Source organism: Pongo pygmaeus, chromosome Y (assembly GCF_028885625.2).
Source record: "Pongo pygmaeus isolate AG05252 chromosome Y, NHGRI_mPonPyg2-v2.0_pri, whole genome shotgun sequence".
NCBI classification, from domain to species: Eukaryota; Metazoa; Chordata; class Mammalia; order Primates; family Hominidae; genus Pongo; species Pongo pygmaeus.
Genome location: NC_072397.2, coordinates 39184442 through 39197767, shown reverse-complemented (window position 1 = coordinate 39197767; position 13326 = coordinate 39184442). Strand labels below are relative to the sequence as shown.

Sequence of the window (13326 nt, the reverse complement as noted above, 5' to 3'; positions counted from 1 at the left end):
ACAGAAGGAGATATACTATAGAGCCTTAAAAAAAGGAGGATGATCTTTTATTTATTTGTGACCAAATGAATGGAATTGGAAGATATTATGCTTAGTTTAATAAGAGAGGCACAGAAAGACAAGTATAGAATGATCACAATTATATGTAAAATCTAAAAATGTTGAACTCATTCAAACTGTGAATATGTCAGATGTGGTGGTTCATGCCTGTCACTACAGCACTATGGAAGGATGAGGTGGTTGGATCACTTCAGGTCAGAAGTTTGAGGCCATAGTTGTGTCACTGTACTCCAGTCTAGGCAATGCAGCAAGGCCCTGACTCTCTACAAACACAAAAAATTAGTCAGAGATTGGAGTGTGGGGTGGTGATGGGAGTGGATTGAGAAAGAAGAGGTGTTCATCAAAGGGTAACAAATTTCAGTGAGACAGGAAGAATTTCTGGTTATCCTTTGCATTGAATGGTGATCACAGTTAATAAATATCAACTTCAAAATTGTTTAATAAATAAAAGGACAGGCATGATGGCTCATGTCTGAAATCCCAGCACTTTGGGTGGCCATGGAGGGAGGATCAGTAGAGGTCAGGAGTTCAAGACCAGCCTGGCCAACACGATGAAACATTGTCTCTACTGAAAATAAAAGAATTAGCCAGCTTTGGTGGCATGCTTATCTCACCCCAGCTACTCGAGTGGCTGAAGCAAGGCAATAACTTGAACTTGGGAAGTGGCAGTTGAAATGAGCTGAGTTTGCACCAGTGCACTCAAGTCTGGGCACAGAAGCAAAACTCTATCTCAAAAATACAGATTGTTTAAAAGGTAGAGTTTATATATTCTTACCACAAAGAAAGAAATGGTATGTATGTGAGGTAATGGATATGGTAACTAGCACAATATGATTATTTTGCAATATATACATGCATTATAAAAGCACTTTGTGTCCCATATTTATATTTGTTTATTTAATATACAAATTTTAATAGAATGAATTACAGTTAAAATAAACTTGGCTTATTATACATAGACAGTAATATATGCTAAAGTTTTCTTCTATTTTGAATATTTGGCTTCTATTATTTCTTGAGGAAACAATCACCATGGGAAGGGATGAAGAACACTAAATCTTAACGTTGTATGATTTACATTATTTTGTTGTGGTTGGTCTTTCTCCTTTTTTTCTTTCTACCAAAGCATTGGTGACAACTTTCTTATTCACACTTTCTTCTGAGTTTCTTTCTCCTGAGAAATCACCACCAAAAATAAAACTTGTGTAGATTTGTGTATATATTTTACTGCTGCTTGTTATGACTCTGTTTGCCTTTGCTTTGGATTTCCCAGCTTCTTAAAACACTGATTTGCTTATTATTTTTTGTCTCTTTGTACCATTACTTCTTCACTCTACCTGCAGGATCATTTCTTTTTATTTTAGTTTAGTTTAATTTTTTTGAGAGAGAGTCTCTGGCACAATCTTGGCTCAGTGCAACCTTAGCCTCTCGGATTCAGGTGATTCACCTGCCTCAGTCTCCTGAGTATCTGATATTATAGGCATGCACTACCACGCTTGGCTAGTTTTAGAATTTTTAATTGTGATGGGGTTTCACCGTGTTTCCAAGGCTGGTATTGAACTGACCTCAAATGATCTGCCCCCACAGCCTCCCAAAGTGCTGCAATTACAGGTGTGAGATGCCACACCCGGTTTGATCATTTTCTTTACTAGATCTACATGCTTCTTCTCTTAGTCCTACATATGCCACTATCAACTCATTTATTTATTTTCTGTGATAGGAAGACTCATGGAAAGAGTTGGTCCTGAAAAGGATTAATTTTATTTTTCTTAACTCTCCTTTCTTAAGGCATTTACCCTGTTTTTAGAATCATGTTTTATACTTGTCACTAAATCCCATATATCACTTGTCTCTTGCATATTACACAAACAGTCATTTGTATCTGTAAAACTGATTCACACCAGTATTCTTGAAATACTATTTTGCTTTGGATTACACGACTCAACTTTCATCTGATTTCTCTATTTAATTGTCAGTGTGTTTTGCTTCATTTTATCTAATAGATGTCTGTTCCTTAGATCATTAATGGAACTACATAGAATACCTGTTTCTCCTTCCCTTTCTCCTTCCCCTTTTCCCTTCCCTTTTTCTTTTCTTTCCTTTTCTTTTATTAAGAAAGTGTTCTGTTACCCAATCTGGAGTGCAATAGTGAGAACTTGACTGACTACAGCCTCAAATTGCTGGGCTTAAGCAATTTTCCTCCATTGTTCTCCTCAGTAGCTGAGACTACAGATGCACACCACCACCCCTGGCATTTTATTGATGTTGTTTTGAGACAAAAGCCTCTTAAGTTTTAAAGCTGTAGTTCTAAGGAATTCAATCAGTGATATGATCTCTGAATTTCTATACATTATGCTTTTCTTTTTTTTTTCTTATGAGTGCCCCAAAATTAAGACAGCTAAATTTAAAACTTCCCCTGAACTTCTTTACACTTTCTACATGCCTCTCTCCCATCATTTTTTGTCCAAAAGTACATCACCTATATAACATAAAAACTGGGGATATTCCAAATACAATTATTTTCCCTCATCTCTTTCATATTTTATCTTTAACAACTTATTTCTTATCTACCACATACAAATTTTTTTCTGGTTGCTGTTTATGCATTAAAGGTGAGGTCATCATTTATTGTTCCCTAAATGATAGTATGAACATCTTAATTTACATCCTTCTTCTGTGTTACCCTGTTCAATTTATTTTTCATTGAGGGTCTAGAATTATTCTACTTTTCAACGAATAAAACACATCTCTTTTCTTTTCCTTTCTGTTCTTGTTCCTTTCTGCTTTACTATTAACTGTCACTTTATGAAGTGAGGAGCCATTTCAGTGTTATTTACTATTATATCCACCATTTTAGGAGCAATTTCAGTGTTATTTGCTATTATATCAACCATTTTAAGCTAGAATTCTGAGCTATAATAATGTCTCTCTAAGTGTTTAATATTATAATAAATAATACAACTTTGTAATTTCAATATTAAATTTTTGAATACTGTCTATATAGTATTTATGAAACAATATTTTAGTTGACTTGCAGATAAGCTTATGCTATTTTTTCACTCACTCCTTCCATTTCTATCCTTCCTAGCTATAAGACATTTAGAGGTGTGAACTTGACATATTCTTCTCTATACTTGAGAGCCTGTTGAAGTGATGTGAATAAAGAAATGTACGCTGACCATTTAATTCATGTTAATAAATATAAATGTTTAAAATTTAAAGTTTATTTAAATGTTTTTATTACTGAAATGTATTATTACAGTTATTATTTTTTTTATTATTCAAAACTCACTATGGGAAACAAACATGGAAAAATCTCAAGTAATTCATTATTTATTGTTCCTTTTATCATAGAGGTCACAAGCCTTCTCCTTACTGGTTAGGGCCATATTTCCACAACAGTCATAACATTTCACTTTTCATTTCTCAGGGAAATCTCAGGAGTGTCTTTTGAACTCTATATTGATATGCCTACAACTGCCCAGTGTAATTCTATCTTCTTAGGAAGGTATGACTCTGCAAGATGAATATGATAATGTCTTAAAATATCACACTTGCATTTAATTGTACAAAACACCACTAATGTAATAATAATATATGAGCTGCACATTATGTAGTCTTTATAGAGAGTTAATTTTTACACTCAAATACTTTAGTTAGAGACTGTGAGATTAAACTGGCCCAAGATGGAATTTAATTATTTGTAACAACTACCATGCAGTGGTGAAATGAAGTAACTGAACTCTTAATAATTTGGAAAACAATAAAGTCATATCACTTAAAATTTGCTAACAGAAACATATATTTCTTAACTATTTCTTATTACATGAAAGACAGAATGGCTTTCATGATAATGATGGAAGCAGTGTCAAATAAAATCTTACAAGACAGTCTGGACATGATGTCTCCATGACTGGAATCTCAGCACTATGGGAGGCTGAGGCAGGTGAATTACTTGAAGTCAAGTGTTTGAGATGAACGTGGCCAACATGGTGAAACCACCTCTCTACTAAAAATAAGAACATTATCTAGGCATGGGGGTGCATGCCTGTAATCCCAGCTACTCAGGAAGCTGAGAGAAGAGAATCCCTTGAACCTGGAAGGCAGAAGCTGCAGGGAGCTGAGATTGAACCACTGCCCTCTGGCCTGGGTGAGAGAGTGACTCCATCTCAAAAAAAGACCTCTCTGAACATTAAAAAGCAAGGTAGATTTAATGAAGTTTCTATTTTATGTTGTCATTAAAGTTAACTGGGTTTAAAGTGAAGAGATATAAGAAAGAGAAAACAACCTCAGACTTGATTTTTGGAGCTCTGGAATCTAATGTAACTATAGGGAGTGTTAATGAAGAAAGACCTGACCTCTAAGTTTGGGCAAGACAGTATGTGGCATTGTAACTGACCATCATCACCCACTCCATGGCTTCATGGCAACTGTGAGGAATATTATATTCTAGATGCAGATTTTGATGCACGTGTGGAAATACGGAGCTTTTCTCAAATAATTGTGGTTGTGTGATTTAAAATGTCTGAGGCTCCCTTAGAGATTATTAGCTTGGAGGCTTTTTTTAGCCCACCTCAGAGCTTTCTTGGGGACAGAAGTTGACTCCCAGGAGGCATTTGTGGAAAGGAAATATACTAGTCGGAGCCACCAGTAGCAAGGAATAAGAGTCAGATCAAGCAGTACACAAACAAAATGCCTGGAAAGAAGAGGCTGGTGGAGAAAATTGATGTGGAAAATCAGCTTTGAAAAACTCTCACAGTTTGTTGCTGTTTATTTTGGATTGGGTTTTAAATAGTCACAGAACTTGCCCTGTGGCCCACATTGGAGTCCTGTGGCATGATCATGGCCTACTGCAGCGGCAACCTCCCTGGGTTCAAATGATCTTGCCACCTCAGCCTCCTGAGCATCTCACCTCTCTGGACTCCACCAATCCTCCCCCCCTCAGCATTTCACAGTACAGGCATGGGCCTCCAAAACTAGCTTATTTTTGTATTTTTTTATACAGAAGAGATCTTGTCATGTTGTCAAGGCTGGTCTCATACTTCTGGCCTCAAGTTATTTGTTCTCCTAAGCCTTCCAAATTGGTGGGATTACAAATATAAACCACCATACCCAGACTCCTACTGGTATATTTAGAAGGATATAAGAATGTCCATTTTGGATGCATGCATGGAGAAGACCCCAAAACTTTTCACTTTTTGCTGTCTTTGGACTAAACACTAGAGTTCCTGAAGGAGTCCATATGCAAATTCTGGACAGTTTTTCCTTTCTTTCTTTTCCTCTTCTTCTTTTCCCTCCTTGGATTGTTTTTTTTTTTTTTTAAGTGTGTCAAGGACAGCAGATGATGAAAAGGATGACAGAACACAGATTAAATGTTCATACATGACAAATAATACAGACTGCAAAACTAGCTTTAAAGAGTTGTGAAACAAGTACACAACCCACAAACTAAGCAATTGTGGAGGTCAAGAATTTGTTATCTGAATAGGATGAATAATATTCAAAGTGTTCAACATTCAACAATAAAATAAAAGACATTCAAAGATAAACGCAAAAAAAGCACATTCAAAGAAAACGTAATTAAAAGAAACTCTTTCAGAAAGCCCAGGCATCGTACTAACTAGGGAAATCTTTCAATTCTCTTCAATTTAATGTTCTCAAAGACCTAAAGGAACCCAGTAGAACAGTGACTTAAAATTGAAAATACCAATAAAGACATTTACATTATTTAAAAAAATGAAATCAATAATCTGTAACTAGAAAGATTGACTAGCTTGTGAGGGCATGCAAAAAGTGTAATGAGGCAACTTGAAGATTGATTGTTTGATATTATTCAGTGTATGAAACAAAAAGAGAAACAAGAATAATGAAAAAAACTAAGGTTGCCATGGAATTCCATCAAGAATATCAACATATTCATAATGGGAGTTCCACTGAAAAAAGAGAAATAGGGGGGGTAAAAATATTTGAATGAACCATAGCTGAAACTTCACAAATGTGTTGATAGATGGAAATCTACTGATCCAAGTATCTCCATAGAAAAAAAAAATACTCCAGGAAGAATAAACTCAAAGATATCCACAATGAAACACATGAACTGAAATTGACAGAAGACAAATAAATAGAGAACTTTAAAAGAAGCAAGACAGAAGTAACTGATCACATGCAAGTTATCATTCATGACATTAGCAGCCAATTTCTCATTATAAATTATGGAGGAAATAGGTCATGGTGATGAGATCTTCAAAGTGCTGAAATAAAAAAATTAAGTCAATCATAAACTCAATATCTGTCCAAACCAAAATTTAAATTTTTGAGCAAGTAATTCATTTCTAAGCAAACAGAATTAAAGAGAGTACATTCCTACTAGATCAGCCTTACAAAACATGATAAAAACATATAAGGCATGAAAGTAAAGTAGTATCTCATGTGAAAATAAAGAAATAAAGAACATCAATAAAGTAATTACACCAGGAAATAGAAAAGCCAATATTATTGTATACGGGGTTCCTGTGACTTTATTTTTCTACTGTATTTAAATGACAAGAGGAAAGTCACAGCATCTTACAACTGTAATCCCAACCAAGGATGGGGATTTCTTGAGCCCAGGAGTTTGAGACCAGTCAGGGCAACAAAGTGTGACCCTGTCTCTACAGAAAATCAACAAAAATAGCCAGCTGTGGTGGCATACACTTCTGTCCCAGGTACATGAGGATTCGAAGTGGAAGGATCCCTTGAGCCCAGGAGCTGGAGGCTGTAGTGAACCATGTTTATCCTATGTGACTGAAACCCTGTCTCAATGAAGTAAAATAAAATTCAATAATAACATAAAGAAATGACAGAGAATAAAACAATAATTACATATCTGGGTTGTTGGTAGAAAAATATGTAATATTTTTGTATAAAAATTTTTGTTTGTTATACAAAATTTGTATAACAAAAATCATACAAAATTTGTATATGAAATTTTGTATAACAAACAATTTTTGACAAAAAATAGAAAGGTAGGGAGAGCAATATGAGAAAATGATTTTTGTGTAATGTCAATAGTCAGTTATTGTAATTCACACTATATTATTATAAATTTAAGATATTAATTATAATACCATTAATAGACCATAAGAAAATAACTGTTCAAATATACTGAAGAGAAATGAAGGAGTCAAAATGGTACCCTAGAAAAACAAATGCAAATATAAGCAGTTTTGGAGGAATGAAATACAACAACACCAATAACAAAACTTGTAGAAAAAAAGGACAAAAATAGGAAAATAAATTCTTGTCAGAAATTAATTTCCATCCAAATAAACTCCAGTTAAACATCAAAGACTGGCAGAATAACTTTTTAAATATTCTAAAATTGAGGGAAAATATAAAGCAAACTGTAACCAAAATAGAGGTAGAATTACTAGACAAATATCAAAATTGTTTAATTGATCAAGAAGGTATAACACTTACATATATACCTATTAACAGATCCTCAGGATATATGAAACAATAATAAATTGATTTCAGGAGCTAGACAGTCCTGCAATAATAGTAATAGTGGGAGATTTCAACACCTCACTTTCAACAATGTATGAAATGACCAAATCCAAATTCAATAAGAAAACAAAGGTCTTGAAAAGCAGCATAAACCAAATAAGTCTATGTGACACATACAAAACACTCTACTCCACAAGCTGACTACACATTCTTCTAAAGTGCATGTTTGTTATTCTCTGTGCTATCCTCGGAATAGACTTTATGGTAGGCCACAAAGGAAGTCTATTATATTTAATATTACTGAAATCACATATAATGTTTTCTCCAACCACAAGGTAATAAAACTAAAGACCCATTTTCTTTTTTTTCTTTTATTTCTTTTTTTCTTTCTTTCTTTAAAATAAATAAATAAATAAATAAATAAGTTGGAGTCTCACTCTGTCACCCAGGCTGGAATTCAGTGGTGTGATCTCGACTCATCACAACCTTTCATGTTCAAGCAATTCTCCTGCCTCATACTCCTGAGTAGCTGGGACTATAGGCACACACCACCATGCTAGGCTAATTTTTGTAGTTTTAGTGGAGACGGAGTTTCACTGTATTGATGAGGCTAGCCTCAAACTCCTGACCTCAGGGGATCCACCCACTTCAGCCTTTCAAAGTGCTCGGATTATATGCATGACCACCATGCCTGACTGAGACTCATTTTCTAAAACCTGAAAAATATATATTATTTGGAAATTAATAAATACACTCTTCAACAACCTATGGTTAACTGAAGAATCTGCAAGGAATTGAATAATTTTCACAAACAAAAGAAAAATTAAAACATACTAAAGCTTCTGAAATGCAGCTAAATCAAAGTTGAGAAATATATATGTGTAAACATATAGATATATAAGAAGAAATGTAAAATTTATAACATAAATTTACACACAAGGAAGCAGAAAAAATGTAAACTAGAGGACAGTACTTTTGTAAAAAATATGGCATAGTAAAGGAAGCTGCCATCAATTGCCCCCAACCCTAACCCCCCAAGAACACCCACAGAAAAACCAAAACCAAGTATACAGTGCCGAGATTATCACCATCAATAACGCAGAGCTCAAAACTGAGAATGAGGCTGTTTCTAGGGTGACAGAGAAGTGAAGAAACCAGGCAGAGGGCAAAAATTTGGCCTTTTATATTCATGACACTAGTCCTCTAGTCTGCTGACAAACAAGTGTTAAAAAATAGAAAAAGAAAAACTCCTCTGACTCTTGGTTACTACATTGAATAAAATAAAGTTGAAGTGGATGGACAGCTTCCCCATCACTTTGGATTTCCTGGCAGCAAAACTATTCCTGCCTTAGCCCAAGGAAGCCTTGTGAGCACCTGAAAAGTGAAAAATAACCTGGGGACAACAAGGGATGAAGTAGCAAGACAGGACTACCATCTCCAGCCTGGATAGCTCAGTCACAGGAGATGCCAAACCTGAATACCTCTACAGCATTACCATAAGGTATGAGGTATATCATATAATTTCCTTGATGACAAACCTGTAGAGAGCCTTCTCACAGGCTTAGGATATCCCCTTCAAAATCTCTCAGACAGGAGACTGTCAGTGTTTCAAAGTTTGTTAGAGCTGAGATAAACCTGGGCTTAAGGCACCATCTACTGCCAAACAGAGGAACTGACCTAGCCAAAATCAAGCAAACCATGTCCCACCATACTTTTGTCTTAAAGAAAACCCAAAGCAATTATATACAACAAAATGCAAAATAAGACAGAGAAAACAATAAACTAAATAACTAGTCCTTCAATAAAAAGATATATATGTATAACCACAAGAAATAATACCAAACAGGTAATTATAACATCCCTAAATGGACAAAGCATAAACCATTGACCAATGCTAATTAATGAGAATGGCTATCAGTGGTTATCGGATCAAGAATTCAAAATATCAGTTTCCAGGAAACTCAGATCTCTAAAACAACACAGAAAAGGAACTGATACAATTCTGAGAGAAACTTTTAAAAATGGACTGAAAGTATTTAAAAATAAAAAGAGTCCCAGAACTGAGAAATATACTGGTTGAAGTGGAAAATTCAGAAGGCTTTCAACGGCAGAAGAGAACAAACAGAATGAAGAATCAGTGAGCTCTAAAATGAGTTAGGACCAGGTGTGCAGGCTCAGGCCTGTAATCACAGCATTTTGAGAGGCTGAGACTGGTTGATCAGTTGAGGTTGGCAGTTCAAGACCAGTCAGGACACCATGGTGAAACCCCATCACTACTAAGAATACAAAAAATTCTCTGGGCATAGTGGTGCACACCTGGAATCCCAGCTATTCAGGAGGTTAAGAGAGGAGAATCACTCGAACCTGGGAGGCAGACATTGCAGTGAGTCAGTGTTGTGCCATTGAACTCCAGCCTGGGCAACACAGAGAGACTTTGTCCAAAAAAAAAAAAAAAGTAACATAAAAAAGAAAAGAAATGAAAATTAACATAGGTTATTAAGAAATGAACAAAGAACAAAACAGAAAAACAATAAAAAAGAATGAACGACATTTACCAGATATACAAAATTCTCTTGAATAAGCAAATCTAATATTTAGCAATATTCATGAAAGAGTTCAGCAAATGGAAGGTATATACAGCATATTCAAATGAATAATAACAACTTTCAAAAATTTGAGAGATATAAATATATAGGTTCAGAAAGATCAGAGACTACAAAAAAGATTAATACGCCATAAAACTACCCCACAACAAACAAGAATCAAGCACTCACTCTCAGTCACCACTGCAAGCTCACTCACCTTGTTCTTCTACCACTCTACTATCCCACTCCTCCGCCCATCGCAATAGAAAAAGATATAGCCATACTGGTCATTGACAATGGCTCTGGTGTGTGCAAAGCTGGCTTTGCTGGGGACGATGGTCTCCGAGCCATGTTTCCCTCCATTGTGGGGCACCCCCAACACCAGGGAGTGATGGTGGACATGGGTCAGAAGGACATCTATGTGAGAATGAAGCCCACAGCAAGCACAGCATCCTGACCCTAGAGTACCCCATCGAAAATGGCATCATCACCAATTGGGACAACATGGAGAAGATCTGGCACCATTTCTACAATGAGCTGCATGGGGCCCCAGAGAAGCAGCCAGTGCTGCTGACCAAGGAACCCCTGAACCCCAAGGCCAACAGAGAGAACATGACTCAGATTATGTTTGAGACCTTCAACAACCCAGCCATGTATGTGGCCATCAGGGATGTGCTGTCCCTCTATGCCTTTGGGCACAGCACTGGCATTGCCATGGACACCGGAGACAGGGTCACCCACACAGTGACCATCTAGGAGGGCTACTCCCTTCCCCATGCCATCCTACTTCTGGAGCTGGCTGGTTGGGACTTGACTGAGTAACTCATGAAGATCCTCAATGAGCGAGGCTACAGCTTCACCATCGCAGCTGAGCGGGAAATCATGTGCGACATCAAGGAGAAGCTGTGCTAGGTCTACCTGGACTTCAAGCAGGAGATGGCCACTGCCACATCCTCCACTTCTCTGGAGAAGAGCTACAAACTGCTCGCTGGCCAGATCATCACCATTGGCAATGAGCGGTTCTGGTGTCCAGAGGTGCTGTTACAACCTTCCTTCCTGGGTATGGAATCTTGCGGCAACCACTAGACCACCTTCAACTCCATCGTGAAGTGTGACGTGGACATCTGCAAAGACCTGTACACCAACACGGTACTATCCGGCGGCACCAAAATGTACCCAGGCATTGCTGACAAGGTGCAGATGGCGATCACTGCCCTGGCTCCTAGCATCATGAAGATTAAGATCATTGCACCCCCAGAGAACAAGTACTCAGTGTGGATTGGCGGCTCCATCCTGGCCTCACTGTCCACCTTCCAGCAGATGAGTATTAGCAAGCAGGAGTATGATGACTCAGGCCCCTCCATCGTCCACCACAAATGCTTCTAAATGAACTGAGCAGATGTGTAGAATTTGCTGCATGGGTTAATACAGAAGTATAAATTTGCCCTTGGCAAATGCATACACCTCATGCTAGCCTCATGAAACTGGAATAAGCATTTGAAAAGAAATTGTCCTTGAAGCTTTTATCTGGTATCAGCACTGGATTGTAGAACTTGTTGCCGGTTTTGACCTTGTATTCAAGTCAACTGTTCCCCTTGGTATTTGTTTAATACTGTGTACATATCTTTGAGTTCAAACTTTAGTGCATGTGGCTTGGTCACTTCATGACTGCTGAGGTAAGAACGTGCTTGTGGAAGACAAGTCTGTGGCTTGGTGAGTCTGCGTGGCCAGTAGTCTCTTATCTGTGCAGGGTATTAATGTGTCAGGACTGAGTGTTCTGGGATTTCTCTAGAGGCTGGCAAGGGCTCCTGAAACAGTTGCTTCCAACCTGCCTGTCTGTCAGGGTTGGGAAGTCCAAGCCATAGGATCGTTTCCTTTCTTAGCTGATGTTTTCTCCCAGAACACCATGGGCTGTCACTTGCCTTGAGTTGGAAGCAGTTTGCATTTACACCTGTAAATGTATTCATCCTTTTAATTTATGTAAGGGTTTTTGTATGAAATTCTCGATTCTTTAAAGAGATGACAACAAATTTTTGTTTTCAACGGTTATGTGAGAACATTAGGCCTCAGCAACACATCATTGTGTAAGGAAAAATAAAAGTGTTGCCAAAAAAAAAAGAATCAAGCTCTCAAAGTCTGAGAAATAAAGAAAATTCTAAAAGCACTAAGGGAAAATAAACAAAAAAATAGAGGAACTTGAAATCATTCGGCAAAAGACTTGTCAATAATAGGCTTTTAAGGAATACACAGTATTAAAAGATATAAATTGTGATGTCAAAAATGTAATTGGAACAGAGGGTAAATGTCTAGAGTTTTTATGTGACAAATGTTTTCAGCTTAAGCTAGTTGATTATTAACTAAGATGTTTTCTCTGAGCCTTTGATGACCATCAAAAGCTATAGCAGCAACACTAACAATAAAAACAAAGCAGTCAAAGCTTACCACTACTGAAAATAATTAAATGCTAAATATTTAAAAGCAGACATGGGAGGAAGAAAGGAAAAAATGATGTATGACTCAATCAGAAACAACTAACAAGATAACAGTAGTAAGAACTTACCTATCAATGATTATCTTGAATGTAAATGAATTGAAACCAGGTATCTGAGGCTCAGGACAGGCCCAAGCAGTGTTGTGGCTGCCTGTCTGCATTTCAAGGTCACTGTATGGTAGGGTCAGTTCTTTGGCTAGAGAAAAGGCTTTTGTGTCACCAGAGGAGGGCTTATTGAGTTGATTTGAGAGACAATACAAGCACCAAGATTTGGAATGTCACAGGTTTGTGTTTGGGAAACCAGCCCAACACCCAGTGGGTACCCTGAGTCTGGAGGAGAAAAAGGAATTAGAAAGAGACACAATAAACATTTAAAATGTGTGTCCAGGAGACCAGCACATTGAAAGCTTGCTCAAGGCCCATTGCTCCTGGATTTCACCCAATTTATTGGTTTACAAGTTTTTGTTCTCAGGGCAGCTGGGAGGGGGAGGAAGGGATGAGGAAAAGGATTAATCAGTGAAGGAGAAATCCTGAGCCATTCAATAAGATGTTTGGCACTGGCAGTTTCTGTGCATTTCCTTAAGCAAAACTGTGTGTCAAACTTACTTAAGATCTGTAACTTATCAGGACTGAAATGGGTGGGAGCTGGTTTCAGAAGGAGCCAAGATGTTTGGATATACTCCACTGCTTCAAGGGAGAGTTATC

The 13326-nt window shown here is 37.1% G+C and overlaps 1 pseudogene; it reads left to right on the top strand.

The window, feature by feature from the left end:
* Positions 1-10464: 10464 nt before the first annotated feature.
* LOC129025683 (actin, cytoplasmic 1-like) lies at positions 10465-11675 on the top strand (annotated as a pseudogene).
* The last annotated feature ends 1651 nt before the right edge of the window (positions 11676-13326 follow it).